Source organism: Lates calcarifer, linkage group LG18 (assembly GCF_001640805.2).
Source record: "Lates calcarifer isolate ASB-BC8 linkage group LG18, TLL_Latcal_v3, whole genome shotgun sequence".
NCBI classification, from domain to species: Eukaryota; Metazoa; Chordata; class Actinopteri; family Centropomidae; genus Lates; species Lates calcarifer.
Genome location: NC_066850.1, coordinates 16,387,330 through 16,405,580, shown reverse-complemented (window position 1 = coordinate 16,405,580; position 18,251 = coordinate 16,387,330). Strand labels below are relative to the sequence as shown.

At 38.1% G+C, this 18,251-nt stretch overlaps 1 pseudogene; it reads right to left on the bottom strand.

Moving 5' to 3' along the window:
* Positions 1–90: 90 nt before the first annotated feature.
* LOC108897443 (chloride anion exchanger-like) lies at positions 91–10,754 on the bottom strand (annotated as a pseudogene).
* Between the last annotated feature and the right edge of the window lie 7,497 nt (positions 10,755–18,251).

Genomic DNA, 18,251 nt, shown 5'->3' with positions numbered 1-18,251 from the left:
AAGCGCTCACACAGCAGAATTAGCATAATATAAAACTCAAACCGGTTAGAGAAGTTATCACTGAAGTTATCGAAGGACGTAACAAGAACAGTTTGTCAAAAAGATAATTTATTGTCATCATCATGAAAATATAACTGTACAGCATGTAAATACATATGTTGCACCTAAAATTTCCACAAATTCACTATGTACAATATAAAAAACATCAATACCATGAAATTGATTTTCTTACAGTACATACGGTGTAGGTAAACTTAGATTGTCAGATGAATAAAGTTAAAAACAGTATTTCATTATTCATTACATAAGTGTAGTGTACAGCATGATTTAAAAACATTCACTCTTTGGTCTATGGTCTTTAGAATTTTTTTTTCTTCCAGGAATCATCGTCTCATGCAGAAGTTAGAACTTGGTTTCTGGATCTGGATCCTGCCAATGAAGAAAGAGTCGCTTTAGCCCATTTCACATTTGGCACATATCAAGCTGTAACAGTTGCACTTTTACAATATGAAAAGCAATCGTGGAGCTTGCATTATAGCTGAAGCCATTACCTTTGCAGAATGACTGTTTTAGGTAGTAAAATAAAGATAGCTAACTCTGATAGATGGGCTTTGTCCCAGAATAATAAACCAATAAAAGAAACAAGACAAATAAGGAAACCTTTTCCCAAAAAACATACACATTATGGCACGTATAGGAAATGTCTGAAGTAAAAGACAAACCACAGCAGGTGCTGTGGATACATACATTTCTATCTCTGCTCCTCAAACAGCCTCCAGGGTGGTGAACTGTGACTGTTGTTATAATCTGCAGAACAACATGAAGAGTAATGTATTCTGTACATACTTACAGCACTAACATATGAAATGTATTCAGACAGAAGCCTTATCCAAATATTGCATTTCTCTATGTTTCTCAAAACAAAAACTGTAAGCCATGTCTATTTCACCTTTTCAGAATCGGATTTCTTTTCTGTGGACTCCGGATGTTTCTCGAGGATGTGCAGCATGGCGTCATGCAGTGTCAGGAAGAACATTGATGGCTGAACTTCATCATCAAAAAAGCAACAAGCGTGCAGTTTCTCTAGGATGTAAGCTGCAGGTGAGGAGAGAAAAAGTTAGTCAAAGAACTCCACAGAGAGGTCAGTAAAGGATTAAAGACATCATGACGCTAAGAACTGTATCTACTATATCAGCATTTTCTTTCTAAATTCAGCACCTAAGAATGCTGTAGATTGTAAAACCAATCAGCCCCAGCCAACACTTTAGCAATTCTGTTAAACATCAATCTTGTTCAGTTAATACTGTTGCCTAAACATTATTTTTGCCACCACAAATGAAGACAAAATGAAATAAAGAGGCATATAATCCCTATTTAAAACATGTATTCTGGCCACAACTACATATAATTTAGCAAAAAAATAAAAATAAATAAATAATAACAGAGCATCGTAGGTGACAGTGGAAAATCTGACTTTCAGATAGACTTTTCAGACAGTGATAAACTTGTCACAGATCTGTCTGAGTGAGTGTGGACTTGAATGCTGTAATTTCATACTTACGATCACAAGCCACAATGTAAACCTCAACCTCAACCCGGATCAGCTCTTTCAGTGACTGCAAAAAAACAAAACAAAACAAACAAACAAAAAAAAAAAGTTTCAGGTAATTCAGGAAAAGCAGCCTCAGTGAAATAATTGCTACCTTTGATTCTGTGACTAAACAACTCACAGTTTTGAGTCCTTTCAGAGCAGAGATGTCCAGGAAGGAAACAGCAGCAAAGTCCAGGATAAGGCTGTGCAGGTCCACTCTCGGAATAATTATGTTGGCTGGAAGATCAGCGTTCCAGTCGATCCGGGCAGGAAGGTCCTTGAAGTCAGTCGGCTGGTCCAGATCCTCAATGTTGCTCTCGTCCTCTGATTCCTTGATCGGTCCAGAGAGGTGTTCAAGAAGCCTTTCTGTATTGGGAGGTATTATTAGATTATATATATATATATATATATATATATGTGTGTGTGTGTGCATGCACACACATATATATAGTTAAGCAAAATGCAATAAGGTGCCCTGCAAGTGTCCATTGAATTTTCTGTTCCACTGAGGAGACTAAAAATGAAATGGGTGTAATGTCTGGAGAGGCCGACTGGCAGGTGTGTATTCTGTCTTCATTTGTTTCTAAAAAGCAATTGTTTAAATGTACTTATTGGTCACCTGAGGCACATAATTGTACTTTGAACGACTGACTGCATATAGTTTACTTTTATAGCCTCACCTTTCATATTCTGAAAGACACAATCATAGTCTGTTGTCTATGTTGTAATCTTGAAATTGAGTTGTAGACATGTTGTAAACCAAACACAACAAACCCTCATCTTCTCTACACATCACAGGCCTGGTCAAAGCATGTTGACATAATTATCAGGTGAACCTTGTACCATCTGCTGATGCCATCACACTCCAAACTTTTCTCCAGCTACTTTAACATCGACCATCAGTATATTTCAAAGTGTCATTTTTACACAGAATTCATTGGTTTTCAATTTTGGTATTCTTGTAATTTTTTATACAGATGTACAAATGTACTGTTTCAAATCTGCTGACCTGAACAGAAAAACAAAGGGAGTAGAACAATAAGACTTTTATGGTAGTGTGGAAGTGTTACCAGAGTAAAAGTGTGTGCTGCTGTTATCAGTGAACAAGGTCAAAGTCATTACTTACTGATGTCCACTGCAGGTCACCTTTCTTCAAAAGTTTCCGGATCATCCTAAGTGCTTTATTTCTCTTTCTCAATATTCTCAGTGGGTTAAATCCAACCTGAGGAGAGATTAGTGTGACATAAATCACAAGTTCAAGAGGCAGAACCAGGGCAAAGATAAGATGTGTAAAGTTATAATTTCCAGTCTTTTACAATATGACCTTATAAAGTTGATTTGGTTATTTTTACAGCACTCCTCATAACATTTTCTACTGAATGAGATGTAGTGTTAGAAATGTATCTGGGTAATTAGCTAAATTGAGGAACTGTTTTTGACTTTAAAAATGCAATAGACTCTTACAGCTTCCACCAGCTTGCTCCTAAAGAACTCAATGTTGGCAAAGAAGATCGGTGATGGTATCCTGAAGATCTTCACTCCCTCTGGCTCATATATCTGGAGAGAGTCATTTCTGTTATACCCAAACTGCTGTCAAAGTCATTATAAAATATAACTCAATACAATAACAATACAATAAAGGTAAAGGCAGTAAAAAGTGGCCACTTATTATCTCCACCAGAAAGCAGATAAGTGTCTTAACCAAAATGTAATATAAGTTACAGAAGACACATGACGCAAACCGACTCACATCAATATAGTCCTTTCTGTCTTTGTAGATATCTGTTCCCTTGATGTTGGCCAGCACACTGCAGCGAGGACTGAAAGACATACAAACTTCAATAATGACACTTTGCATATTTGTATCAAATTTAATGGCAGTTCATTCAGAAGTTGTTGAGATATTTCATCCTAAACTGCCTAGAGCTATGCTGTTAACGTGGTGAAAAATTGTAGTACTAAGGACTTCTAAAGCTCAAGAAGCAGCTCAAACTTTCCATTTATAAAAAAGAAAGAGTACAAGCTGAATAGATAAAGTTTTGAGTCAAGAAAGGGTTGGTGGCCATACACTTACAATTGAGCCCTGAGGACAACACTGAGCAGCTCCACACCAAGGCCTGCAGCCAATCCAAGATCCAGCCCCAGTAAGATGGCTGCAATACAGGTACCTAACCACACAATCTGCACATGAACAAAGGTGAGAAAACACAAAATGGTCATAATAAACTTTCAAATGCAGAAATTTCAGGCTTTTAAAATCTTTCTCCATGACTACTCTCACATTGTGCATGAACTTACACAGTCTGGTTTGTCCCTCCTCCACAGGTACGGGATTTCTCTGAACTGCATCAGCATGCCCTTCAGGTTGACGATGACCACAGCACCCAGCACAGACTGTATAATGGGTCAAAGGTCAGATTTCAGCTAGTCCAGGCTCTAAGGAATATTAGAGTCAAAGGGAGTTCTGAGGTTTACCTTTGGTAGTGGCTCCAGCAGGAATCCAATGGCCAAGGTGACGATCATCACTATGATAGCTGATAGTAAACCAGCTACCTGAAAAGGCCAGAGGAGGAATGGTATGTTAAACTGCACTCCCTTCATGCCACATATTAGTACTCCCCAGTCACTAGATCTGAATCCATTAGAACACCTCTTTGGGAAGAGGTAAATTGGGAAATTCACTGCATGAACATCTGCAGGAATTGTAATGCAATCATGTCAACATGGACCAGAATCTCAAAAAAGTTTATAACACCTTGTGGAAATCAAAGCCAGGTTTTGAGAGCAAATGGAGGTGCTACCCAGTATTGGTATGTGGTTCCTACTAAGTGCATGATGAGACCATCAGAATTGTTCTTAAGGGTTCGAACAGCTGGCTTGGCTGAACAAAATACACATGTACCTCTAAAGACATTGTGTTTTATTTGTTCAAGTCATATTAAAATCACAGTGTAGAAATGACACATTTTACAAGGCAGTTGCTTCCTCCTGTTTCCAGCCTTTGTGATAAGATAATCTAAGCAACTGGTGGTTCTAGTTAATGTTACATGTCTACCCTACCTTACAGTGGTATCTTCTCATTTGACTATTTGCATAATACTAAGTACAGAAAAAAAAATATTCCACCCTGGTATTGTTGTTGCTTAATTTGCTTCAAACCTGTCTCAAACTGAAATTAGATCTTGCCTCAGATTTGACCAGAGGTTGTTGAGGGTTAAGGTTACAGTTAGTGACAGGTCAGACATGTTGCTTTACCTGAGTCTTTCCCCCTGTGCTTTCCTGCACTGCACTCCTGGAAAGAGCTGTGCTCGCAGCAAAAGACTTGAAGGAAGCTCCAAAAATGTTGCTAACTCCGAAGGCTATCAGCTCCTAGAACCAAGTGAGAGAGAAAACATGCCTTCTTATTTATATCACCAAAGACTTTTACCTCAGTGTTGTAAATTTTGGCATCTTTACATACCTGATTTCCATCTATGGTGTAATCGTGTTTTACAGAGTAGACTTTTGCCACAGAGAAGGCCACAGCAAAGCCCACTATAGCCATAGGAAATGCTTCCACTGCTGTCTCCTGGAAGATGTGCAGGTTTGGAGCCATTGGAGGCTCGTACCTGAAATTGTGCAAGTCGGTACTTTTAGGCTGATGTACAGTATTTCTCTGGTATTATAAATAGCATCCTTAATTTGACCTTTATCTCAGATAGTAACACCACAAACAACATCACGACAACAAGTAACATCATATTAATTTCAAAGAACAAAACAACAGTTTGAAGGTCAGTAAAGTTATCTTTACTCCAGTGTGTGCATATGGCAGAGAGAAAAAAATCCTGTATTTTGTCACTGACTTTGCTTTTAGATTCAAAGGTTTTGATAATGCTCAACTGTTCAAAGCTATTTACAAGTGTTGTATCAAAACCCATGGGTGCAACCTTACAGATACACACATGTATTATTGTTTTTATGCCCTCATTATCTTTACACCATGAGTGACCTGCTTCATGAATGACTCTGCTCAAACAGATAGTGACTGGGCCAGGACTAACAGATCAGTGCTTTCACTGTTCAAGTGGTTCACACTGACTCCGACAAAGGATGTAGGTCTCCTTCTAGGAGTTTTTGCAAGATGTGAATTCATGTGGTATTTCAAGTAAAAGTAGTAGCAGGAATTAAAACTGCATTAACTGATGTTTTTGGTCATTGAGGAGCAGTGGAAACAAGCCATTTACACACCCAACTCTTATATAGCAACATTAGCATCCATGTGAAGTGGTGTGTGTGTTTATACCATATATAACAATGTTAAATGTTTGCTGTTTTTGTATATTTATTACTACACTGCAGATGAGAGAGAAACGCAGTCTCTATATGTCCTGTACATGTGGCAGAACTGGCAAATAACGTTGACTTGACTTAAACTTGACTTGAATCTTCCTACCTGTAATTTCTTTCTTGATATTTTAACACACTCACACTGAAAGACAATTCAATTACACTGAAAAATTTCTCACCCTTTTGGAATATGGCCAACGACATCAATGCCATATCTCGTCTTGAAGTCAAACGCATATGAAACTCCACATGCAATAACAGTCTGCAAAAGAAACGATACAAATCACTACATGACAGCTCAAAATATTTCATATTTCATATCTGGATTACAGACAGTGAGATCTTTCAAATTCTTGTTGTAATTCTGATTGTTTTATATAACTAACAGGTCTTCAACGCCTCAGGCTATAGAAACATGTATAAGGATCATGTTGCACAGTGTTGCTCACCATGATAACCTCTATGGGGATGGGCACTGGCAGCTTGGATTTGAATCTGTCATTTAGCTCCTTTACAATGAACACCACCACCATGATGACCAAGGAGATGACCACATCACAGACGTTGGTGGAGGTGATCTTGCCAAAGATGATCTCCAGGGTCTGAAAAGATGAAAGCCCAACAGATGACACACACACACACACTCTATGACTGTGAGAAACAGAAAGATTTAAGCCGTTCTGTACTTACGTATATGATAGAGAGTGGACCGCTGATGCCTGGAACAGTCAGTCCCAACACAAACTTGAGCTGGGACACCAGGATGTGGACAGCAGCTGCTGTGGTGAAACCGGACACCAGAGTGTCTGACAGGTACATGACAACAAAGCCCACCTGCAGGACACCCATCGCCAGCTGGAAGAGACAGATGTTTAGACGTCACCAGCTGATTCTCTGTGTTTGCATTCTTCATGCTCAGCTAAGCTAACCACCTTCTGGCTATAGCTTCCTATTAAACTGACAGACGAGAGAGCAGCAGCAAACAAACAAACTGGGTTTTGATGGGGCGTAATAAAGCCCTTTCAGCACAAATAACACAAAATTTCCATGTCTTTTATCAAGTATACTTAAGCAGGGGAGATGCTTCCTGTCACAAGGTTTTGGAGCTGGGTCATTCCACTATGGAGGGTTTACTGTGTGACAGTTGTTGAAGAGATGAACTGAGTGGTTGTGGTGAGATGTCTAACCTGCATGATGCCAGCGAGGAACGTTACAGATGAAGCCACCAGCACTCTCTGCTCGTCTCTCGTCAGCCCTTCAAACCCTGTGATGTTGGCGGGGGGACCCTCGTCTGGGACCAGCCTGGTGACCACCGAGCCGATCATCAGACACAGGACCGGGAACGGACCTGCAAAGAGAGAGATGGCAAATTATAGTTCTGGGTTTTAGTGAGCAGTTATGGACAGAGATTCTCTCTCTCTCTCTCTCTCTCTCTCACACACACACACACAGACTTGTACTCCTATTTTTGTGAGGACACTCGCTGACACAATGCATCCTCCCTCCTCCATTAGTGCCTAATCTCAACCATCACACACACACACACACACAGGCCTGTCTTACCCACTGAGATGTGCCTGGAGGTGCCCAGGAAGAAGTAGATGACGACAGGGAAGAAGGCAGAGAAGAGTCCATACCAGGGAGGCAGAGAGGCCAGCAGACAATAGGCTAGACCTGAAGCACAAAAACAAAACATATGCTTGTTTCCTTCACATTACTTCACTTTACAGCATTTTCTACTTTTTGAACCATGCTTCTAACTAACAGATAGTTATGATTAACATATCACTGATATGAAATGAAAAAAGGATAATTCCTCTAAAATATCTTGCCTCTGAAACTGAGTAAAAATAATCATTGTTAAGGCCATGGCATTTCTGTGCATTGTCAGAGATAATTTGAAGTATAGGTTGAAGGAAGTGAAAAAATAATATGACATTGCGCAAGAGGTGGGGCTACACCCTGTACAAATCACCAGTCCGTCACAGGGTCAACACATAGAGACAAACAACCATTCACACTCACATTCACACCTACGGGGAATTTAGAGACACCAGTTAACCTGCATGTGTTTGGACTGTGGGAGGAAGCTGGAGAACCTGGAGAGAACCCACACAGGCACATAAACATGCAAACTCCACACAGAAAAGCCCCAGAACCAGGGACTGAATCCGGAACCTTTTTGCAGTGAGGCAACAGCACCACCATGCCACTCTTTACAGAATACATAGTGAATATAAATAAATGATCTATTCTGAAATCAATTTTCCATTAAAAATGCTGCCTCCATAAATGCTAATTAAACTTAACCTGAATTAAAGTTAACCCCCACTGAGAACTACAAATTACTGTAAAGTAAAGGAACATCTTATAGACATGTTGCATAATAACTCTGACCTGCTGCTGGAGATTAAAGAGACTGAATTATCATATTCAACACCTGAGGAAAGACTGGCTGTAAGGTTATCATATTCTATTAGATTAGATACAAATATCTACAAGTAGTTGCACCAGTGTTAATGATAACATAGTTATGTTTAGAGGGGGAAACAAAAACAAGACAATGTAAGCTGAAGCAAAACAACAAGATCTTATTTGGGGGGTGGTTCCAAAACCATGTTTTACTATATATTTAACTATACATTTTTAAATGTAAGATTTACAGCTTCTTTTGTGAGTTGCTTTGTGTAGTAAGTATTTTAGCACATCAACTATAACAAGAGATACTAGGAATCAAAATCTGTGTCTCTGCTGTGGTGGGTGAAAACGTAACCTCCTTTCATATTTGCCAGTGACCGAAGGAAATGAAGAATTGCATTTAGATTGTTACAATGCCTCTATTCAACTGTGATTTAAAGTAGCGATCAGATCTTCACCTCTCAGTTTAATCAGATGCTGTGAACTTGCTGTTGAGCTTTACCTTGCAGGACAGCGACCAGTCCAGTGCTGACACCAGACACGATGTCACTGACCAGCCACTCTTTGATTTGATAGATTTTCATCCAGCCAATGACTGGCAGAAGAGAGAGAGCTGTGTTCTTGGCTCGCTTGGCGTCACATCTACAACGACAAACAGAAACAAATAGAAAGTCAAGTAGCAGTGGTTTTTTTTTTTTCATGCACAATAAGTGGTTTTACATTTGATACTTTAGATGTAAATTCTTTGTGGTATCTCAGACAATTAATGTAACCACTTAATTTACTTCCTTGTTTATTTTATTGATATGAAATGAGATCATATGTTATTATTTATGTAAAGTAAGTGAAGCAAAAACAGAAGCTGAACTTTATCTCACAAAACTTGACTTTAACCATTGTAATTTAAACTGCACCCAAAGTTCAATAAAACATAGGTTAGTTGATGGCTGCATTTTACATGAAGTTTTAGTACAGCTTAAGAAACAACAAGACTCATTTTACCCAGAGCTAAACCTGTCACACTCACCTGTGTAAAAATAATGAATCTGGTTCAACTTAAAAACACAAGTTAAATTGTGGACTTTTTAGCAAACTCACCTTGAAGATGAGCTTAGTTTCAACTCAAAAGTTAAGTTATATGAATTGTTTAATTAATGATCATTTGTTGTTTAAACCTGATGCTCTGAGTTAAAATGAGTATGTTACATTATCCATTCAAGAAAACTAGCTTTATTTTCTCAATTGATCAACTATTTAGAAATTTCAAGTTAAGTTAACTTCAACTATATTCATGCCAACTGCCATTTCAAGTTAAGTTTACTGATGTTTTTTTTATAGCAGCAATTGAACTTAAGTTTTCAAATTCAGTCGACTAAATGGACTAATGTTTTCAGTTGGCATTCCTAATCCTGATGGCCTTTTTTTATTATCTTAAGGACAGAAAACCACACTGGAAACAAAATCAAAACCAAAAGTATCACTTGTTCCTTACGTGAAGTACTGCTGGATGTGGTTCAGCATGGTCTTGCGATGCCTGTAGACCTTCTCATGCTTCTCGGCGAAGGTGTCCTCCGAGTACAGGGGCCTGGCCACCACATATTGTTTAGCTCCCGGTCGCATCATTTTGCCTCTGCTGCTTGGAGGACCGCTGCTTCCTCCCTATGTTGCTCTGAGATCCATTAATTACATTAAGTTAGGAAGATGATCCTGTCTTGCCTTTGAACATTACTTATCAAAGAACATTAACAGCAAACAACAAAGGTCCAGACCCCTAAGTACAGGCAGAATACATGAGCCAGGTCAGGACCTGCACTGTCCTGGGGGTGAGAATTGTCAGGCTTCATATGAGCTCTAGAAACAGATTAACACCAGAGAGGCTTGTTTTGAATTTGAGCACTGAAATATCTCAGTTCTCTGACTTTTCCCAAGGTTAACTTTCATTTCCAAAGATGTGAATCACTCAAGGAAATATTTACTTCCTTCATCTGGAGCTCAAAATACATCAGCACCTCTGGAGTTCCAGCTGCTTATGAAGATCCTCTGATGTGCAAAGAGCTCAAAAAGCTTTAAAAGCATTTTCTTTTCCCTGTAATCTTCATATCCCTATTGACAGCAGCTTATCCCACATACCTGACAGTGTTCTAATCTGTCCCAAATCCAAAGTGTCCAGTCTCTCTTCCAACTCCTCCAGCTGCTGTGGATCAACTGGGACCTCAGACAGTTTTGCCATCAATAAATGCCACCTCTGGTGCTTATCACAACTGTAATTATTAACAGCAATTATGATGAAGTCCCTGTTTCGCACAACTGCTGGACGCCCGGCTTATCCTTGACCATTGTTCTTACTGATATCTGCAACCTGCAACTTTCAGTGGAGGCTTTCCGCCCCCGAAGAGCATTTGAAAGATATTGTACTGCTGGGCAGGATAGGGAGGATGTGAACAGGACAGACAGCACAGGACAGGACAGGTCATTGTTATGAAGTGGAAATCAAGTAACTTTTCAGGAGAGGAAATAGTGCTGAGGGTTGGCTGCAGTGCTCTGCAGTGCACTTCAAGAGTAAAAATTGTTTGTATACCAAAGGAACTGAGATTGTTTGTGGAAAAACTGCTGAATGCAGGAGTTGTATTTCCAAAATTTATTTATCCAGCAAGTGATAAGACACTCGGGTGCTCTGATAAGCAGATTCCTAGCATGAAAGTTAAACACATTACAAGTTAAAATGCATGAGTCACTGTAAAACTGAACTTACATGTTATTCCTCTAACAAAGTGGGCAGAAGAGAGAACTACAGAGTATGAAGTGTGTGTAGTGGTGGTGGTGGTTGTTAGTCACTGGTTTCAGTGCATTCATCTGGAATGCAAACATTACAGGAAAGTGTGTGAATGACCTTATCGAAGTGTCTACTCAGAATTAAGTGGAGGTAATGCCTGCCATCACTGTTTGTTGAGGATCGAGCACAGTTCAGGTTCATGGGAAAAATGTGTGTATGTTTATGTGTGTGCGCTTGTGAACCCAGAAGCATTAATATAGAGCACATCTATGTGAAAACAAAACCTCGAGCTTTAGGAATTTTTCATATGTATTTCATCCATTTTCTTTTAATATGTTGAACAGTTTATATGTGAATTTCTAACTCTAAAGTGCATTTTTAGATGTGGTTACACTCACTGGAACAGTATTGCCTGGATAAAATTCCCAGAAATTACTATAATAAACAGGTGTGATCTGATTGTATGGCTGTGATCAGGTGGTTTCAGCCAGCCTTTGTTCTATCACATCATGCTGAGTGATAAGCGATGTGCAATGATTGATATCTGATAAATGCTGGAACAATCATCTGCTGTCAATTACCCCAAGGTCGACTACTTTCCACTCTGTATGCATTAATTTCCCTTAATAAATAAAGAGCCTGAAGGAATGAATAGTGCGCTCGTGGACACGTGTGTTTGAGTCGTATGCACATGGAAATAGTTTGGAGACAATTTTTTGATAAGTAAACAAAACATACACAATCCAATCCATGAATGTTATCCTGTAATTTTTGGCAATGTACAGTATATATGACTTTGTCTCAAGCAAATTATCTTGTCCAATCATAGCTTAGCAACCAACATAGACATGGCAGTGTCTGGCAAGTTTCGAATTTCTCCAATGATAGGAATGCATTACACTGTTTGTTTTCATATTTGGCACACCAACGTACTATCAGCAGTAGCTGAGAGTTAGCATATCACCAACCTACTACATTAGCTTTAAGGGTCTCAGGTTACATTTTAAAGGACTGATAACAAGTAGAGCATCCACTGTGTAGTATTGGCCCTCAGCACTGGGGAATCACACATTTGACATTTATTTATTTTACCTCCTTTTCCAAACTGTTGCTCATAATCTTAGTTTCCTAATCTGAACTTTTAACTGTGTGTAGTTCATACACATTATTGTTAAAGGAACAATCAACTGAATGCCAGTAAATGTTTTACAGATATGAACAACGATCTACAGCCCTGCTTGTGGCAGATGTTTAGGACACACTCACAATCCTCATATACTGCATGTAAGGAGTAAAATAAACAATTTCTAATCAAGAAAATCTTTTTTAACTCATGAACAGAAATGTAAAGAAGAAAACAAAATAGTAATGCAATTAATACTTCAAAGAACCTACAGTACAACTATCAACTTTCTGCATTTGTGGATCATAAACTATGATTCTCCCTCTGCATCTCTGTGCTATCAATTCCTCATCAGGCAGGAGAGACCGTACTGTTTCTGCAAATAACAGCAAAAAATAGCAATGTCTTGAACGTGTCTTGTCAGCCAGTCTCACTAACTCTTTTGTTTCAACTTAGTGTTGTTTCTTAGGGAAAGGAGAACTGACTGAAACATTTTTAATGCTTGGTCTGTTTTTTTTTTTCTTCTTCTTCTTCAAAAGAAAAAGTAAATTCCAAAGAACAAGAACATCTTGCATCTTCAGCACACAGTGTCCTGGATGATCCTGCTGGTGTGAACAGGATGAGGTGAGACAGATAGAGGGAATGTTAAGTCAGGAAAAAGTAGGTTGGAGTAATCTACTTGATGTTGCAAGACTATAAAATCTTGGTTGTGATGGTCATGACTGCCCCATTTTCCCTATCTGTTGTATGTAAATATAATTTGAGAGAGACAGAGTCACCTGTTTCCATAAGACTGAGGAAAACATTCACTATATCTGATGATAATGTCATCAAGGTTATCTGGGCTTGGGCTTGGAGATTCCATATTTTTAGTGAAACACCTATATTAATAATTATTCTAATAAAATATGTTTTTGAGTTCCATCATGGGAAATGTAGAATTCAGGGCTTTTTGTGCCTGAACTGTACTGGAGACTAAAAGTCAGAATATCTCAGCATCTCCTGCAAAAAAATGGAACCGTTTAAAAAAATGTTTCTCTAACATGTCTCCCAACCTTACACAGGGGCAATTCCAAATCACTTGACTATTCCTTTAAAATATTCTTAAAAATCCAGTGGTTGAAATAGAAACATTGGCTGATGAAATGGATCATTTGCAACAAGCCTGCATCATCCTGTCCATCCTGTCCAAGAGCTGCATGTGTTAGCATGCACTCTAATGTGTTCTTATACCATCCCCTGTCTATACTGGTGCTTATTTAACTAAGAGCAATTAGGTAAAATCAATTAATTTACTTGCTACCTGTTAACTGTAATGTAATACAGCTAGAGCAGCAAACACAAAGTTGTTAAAGGACTAATGCTGGATGTATAATGATACTATAGGAGTCCTGCCAAAGACATCCAGGTAGATTTTGGTTTACATGTCAGGAAATCAAAAATGTAACTACACATCATGAGGTTGCATTTTTGTGGAGGTTCACCTCAGCTACAGTCTGACCTCATGACATAGCTTGAACAAAGTGTAAGTATAAATCAAGTTACATCAGTGTCAGTTTGCAATATATGGCTATATACCAAGTAGCCACACTGTATCTTTTATCATAGAACTATAAAATAGATAACATTTAAGATAAAGATGATGTGGAAATACATTCAAGATTCATGTAAAACATAAGCACATCTGATATTCATACTGTCGGATGAATATTTACAACGCTCCATCATATACCGTTATCTCCTCTGATAGGAAAGTGGGAGGTTTTCTCACAAATTGTTTATAGAGGATGGAAAGATGAAAAGTTAACAAGACGCAATAAAGATACCAAGCAGCTGAGAGAAAATGAACCACAAATGTTCATTATCCATGATATGATTACCAAGCTTTGACTCAGGAACTCTATCAGCACAGATGCTCCTTCCTCTCCAGTTCTCCATTAAAAAATATTTCTGTACAGTGGACACAAACGAGGCTTTGACACATGAAAGGTGTTTTTATGATGCAGAGTTTGAACCCATCATGGGCAATAAATAGCAACAAATGCCAGTGGAGATAATGCTGACAGACAACAGAACTATTTACCAATCTGAGATCTGAGATCATGCTTACAAAGATAACAGATGCAATCAAAAATTAATGACAATGGACTGGTAATAAAGATCAAGAGCAGATTTTTGCTCCAGGCTTACTGCAGACTTTATTATGAATATAATAATAATTAATATTGAGTAGTTAAAAAGTCACTTACTGAAGCAGAAGACAGGTCTCTTAACTGTCAGGCCTCCAAGTGTCCTAGAATTTGCTCTAATATTCTAATATTCTCTTGGCTTTATAGCTTTGCTGATTCACTAGAAACTGCAAAAGTGTTTATACCATAATGAGCATTCACCAAGGGACCACAGACTGCTGTGGTGTACATGTTTGCTCCTGTGACTAATGTTACCAGCCATGCGGTGTTTCTGTACAGCGGCTGAAGCAATCATGACTGAGGACTGAGTAAACCATTAGAGCTTCCAGCAGTGAATATCAACAAGGGGTACAAAGTTTACAGGTTCACATAGGCTGATAAAAATCAATAACAACAGTAAAGGACAAACATAACAAATAGCTGTAGTTCCAAGTTTTGTTTCAGATTATGGTCCAAACTTTGAATTCTAGTTAAATGTCATTGGAGAGAAATGTGCATAAAAAAAAGATGATATTTTGTGATGATATGTTTCCTCAATGAAGCATCACAACAAGTAAATTCACTGTGGAGTAGATGTTTGTTCAAACATAGTCAGAGTGACACAATATTGCTATTCATGATTCAGTGAACACCAAAAAAGTCAGGGCAACATCCAGTGTTCCCAGTATTCTGCTTACATTTCTCCTTGAGTAGCTTTAAAGTTAGTTTATGTAACTTAGGTAAAATTTAATTTACAGGTCTGTAATTTCTGAATTAAAAAAAAAAAAATCTGATAAGTTTGCTTGAGATAACTGTGCAATGGGGAAAACAGAGGCATTCCAGTGAATTGCTAATAACCTGAAGAACCTTCTGGTCATTTGGACACACTGCTGAGCATGCAAAAATGTGACGTTTGTGCAAAGAAACGTTACAGAAGTTACAGATCATCAAACCATACCAAACCAGGAATCATGTGTTAATGTATCAAAAAGGCCTACTAACAGATGGAGTTTAACTAATTGTCTCCTCCTGTGCCTATGTACCACCACAGTGAAGTCCTGTTATCTGGCTTACAAAATAACAAGGGCTCTTCTCAAATCATATACTGTGTAGATGCAGCATCTGATGTTCAAAACAATGGAGATGAAGAGGTGTGACCATAATAAATGATGCAGTGATTATAAATCATTCTTCCTGGCCAAGGAAGCCACAAGTCCAGGAAACTGCAGCAATCCTTCACTCGCTCATCTGACCCAAGACTAATGTATTAAAGTGATGCAGCTGTAATGTTCTAATGTTCCAGGATGGAAATTCATCCGTCCATCCATTATCTTTACTGCTTATTCTCAAGGGTTGTGGGAGGGGCTGGAGCCAATCCCAGCTGACACTGGGAAAGAGGTGGGATACATCCTGTACTGAAATATTCAAGATTGATTGTGCTACTATTCAAAGATAAGGAAACCACTTCTTCTTTCTTTCTTTCTTTTCTTTCTTTTTTTTTTTTTTTTTTTTTTTTTTACAGTAAGCTTTGAAACATGTGATTCATAGTGAAACAGTAACATTTTATAGATCCAGGGCTGTTATCTTGTGACAATAGTCAATCATATTGAACCATAAAAACACATTATAAAAGAGATATTGCCTGCCTCAGAACATTATGAAATCAGTGTTCTAAACTGCCTCAACATGAAACCTTCTGTTATTAGGAACATTGATTGTATTAATTATTCTGGAGCTATGACTTGGTTGACTACAACTTATACAGTAAAAAAATTATTGATTGAATTTAAACTTAAATTAGAGGTCTTCACTTGGCCATATGATAAACAAAAAAAAAAATTGTGGCTCTTGATGCAGTTTGAATTGGAATATTGATATGTACTGTTGTACATTAGTGAATTTATTGCTTGTCTTAAATTAATATTGTTTATTGAGTATCTACCAAACAGTTTTTACAGGCTGATTGTATCAAAATCACACAGCTGGCTCTGTTTGCTTTACAAAACTAGACTTTTACCACTTTACATCTGACTTTCAATAAATCACAGTTTAAAGAAGGGATTTTGTTAATGTTTGTGAAACTAATGTGTCTTTAGTGTAAACTCATTACAACAATGTACTCTTTAATGTGTCACCAGTTAATTCTTAATGTCATACAAGCACCAGATGCAGCAACTCAAGTCTCCAAGTCCCTGATTTGACTCTGTTTTGTCCTCTATCTCCCCCTTGAGGACTTTATTTCATTACTGCAGGGGACATACTGAGTGTGTGCACCTGGTCAGTGCAGTGCACATGGTTATGTACTGATGACTATGATATTTTTTTTACCCTTAAGTTTTAATTGTAAAGGCTAATTTGATAAGTTGGGGTGTTGCTGGTCTTACTGAAGCAAAGGATACCTTCTCCAAACAGTTGAATTCAATTCACTGAACTCATCAACATCAGAATTTTGGGCAGTATATTTCTGGCCATGACTGCTGCATTACTTAGCAGAGTGACGATGCAATTAGGCACATTTTTAAAAATGGACAAGGAGCCATATTAAATACACAACATGTTGCCTTGGCAGTTATTGATTAAGACTGAGACACAGTGAAATTCAATTACTGCTATTTATCTCTTGTGATTTACGTTGCACCACTCTGATTGTGATTCTCTGATTTACTGTGGTGCCCAAGCCAATAAGCAGCACCTCCATCTGAAGGGAGCAGAGAGTGATCATCAGGGTCAAAGGTCAGTGCCACAGAAACCACCAAGAAACATGAGGAAATATGATAGAAATTAGGAAATGAGGATGTTGTGACAAAGACTTGATCAATCAGAAGGCTGAGAGACGCATGGGGAAACCCATCATGACAACAATGTAATCATTAAAGGGGCAACAAAATAACGTTGTAAAATATCTAAGGCTTTGAAATCACATTTGATCAACACCAGTGACGCAACAATTACATCAACTGCTCAGAATTTGTACCTGTATGTGTTTTTGTACTCGGACGTTTCCAGACACTCACAGTCTTCCAAAGCTTCCACTGTCTACCAGGAAGCTGATAAAATAATGTATTACAAAATGCTATACACCACTGTAACATGATCTTAACACTTTGTTAGTGTGAAGGTGCTTTTTGAATATGGTAGTAATAACTATAACTCGTATCAGTGCTGGTACGGTGGGGCAGCAGTTGCTTTAATGCGTGAGCTGACTTTTGTTCAGAAAAACAGGCAGTGATGTGAAGTTCAAGGCTGAGGTCATTGACACCATCCAGCAAACAGTCTGCACCAACTCCCTTTTTACTTATCGACCAAAATGAAAGCAGGTACAGTAGCTTTGTTATTATTATTTTTTTTGCCTCTTTATGCTGGATTTTTTTTTTTAACTCTAACCTAATTATTCACCCATTATCTAAGTGTCTTTAAAATGCACCTTAATCCATGCTGAACTTGCATTTTCTTGCTTAACAAATGACATATTACTGTGACACAGAATCCATCCAACTACAAATGTTAAGGCCCAGTTTGGACTGCTGGAATGAAGGAAATTACACTTTATTGATACAACACCAATTCTGGTCAGGAAAAGCTGAAAAAATATTTGAAGGCTCAAAGCATAAGTTTTCCAAATTAAAAAAAAGGCAGCACTTTAATAGCTTCATTGTAAATTTCCCTTAATATTTTTTTGCCAAATGACCAGTCATAGTTTTTATTTTTGTAATACATCACCTTTCAAGCAGCTGTACTCCATTATGAATACATTTTGTATATTTTATAAACCACCTGTGCTGTATATGCTTCCTCATATTGTTTATATCACTAAACTTAAGAGCACATTTACCATCTTATGGTTAAACT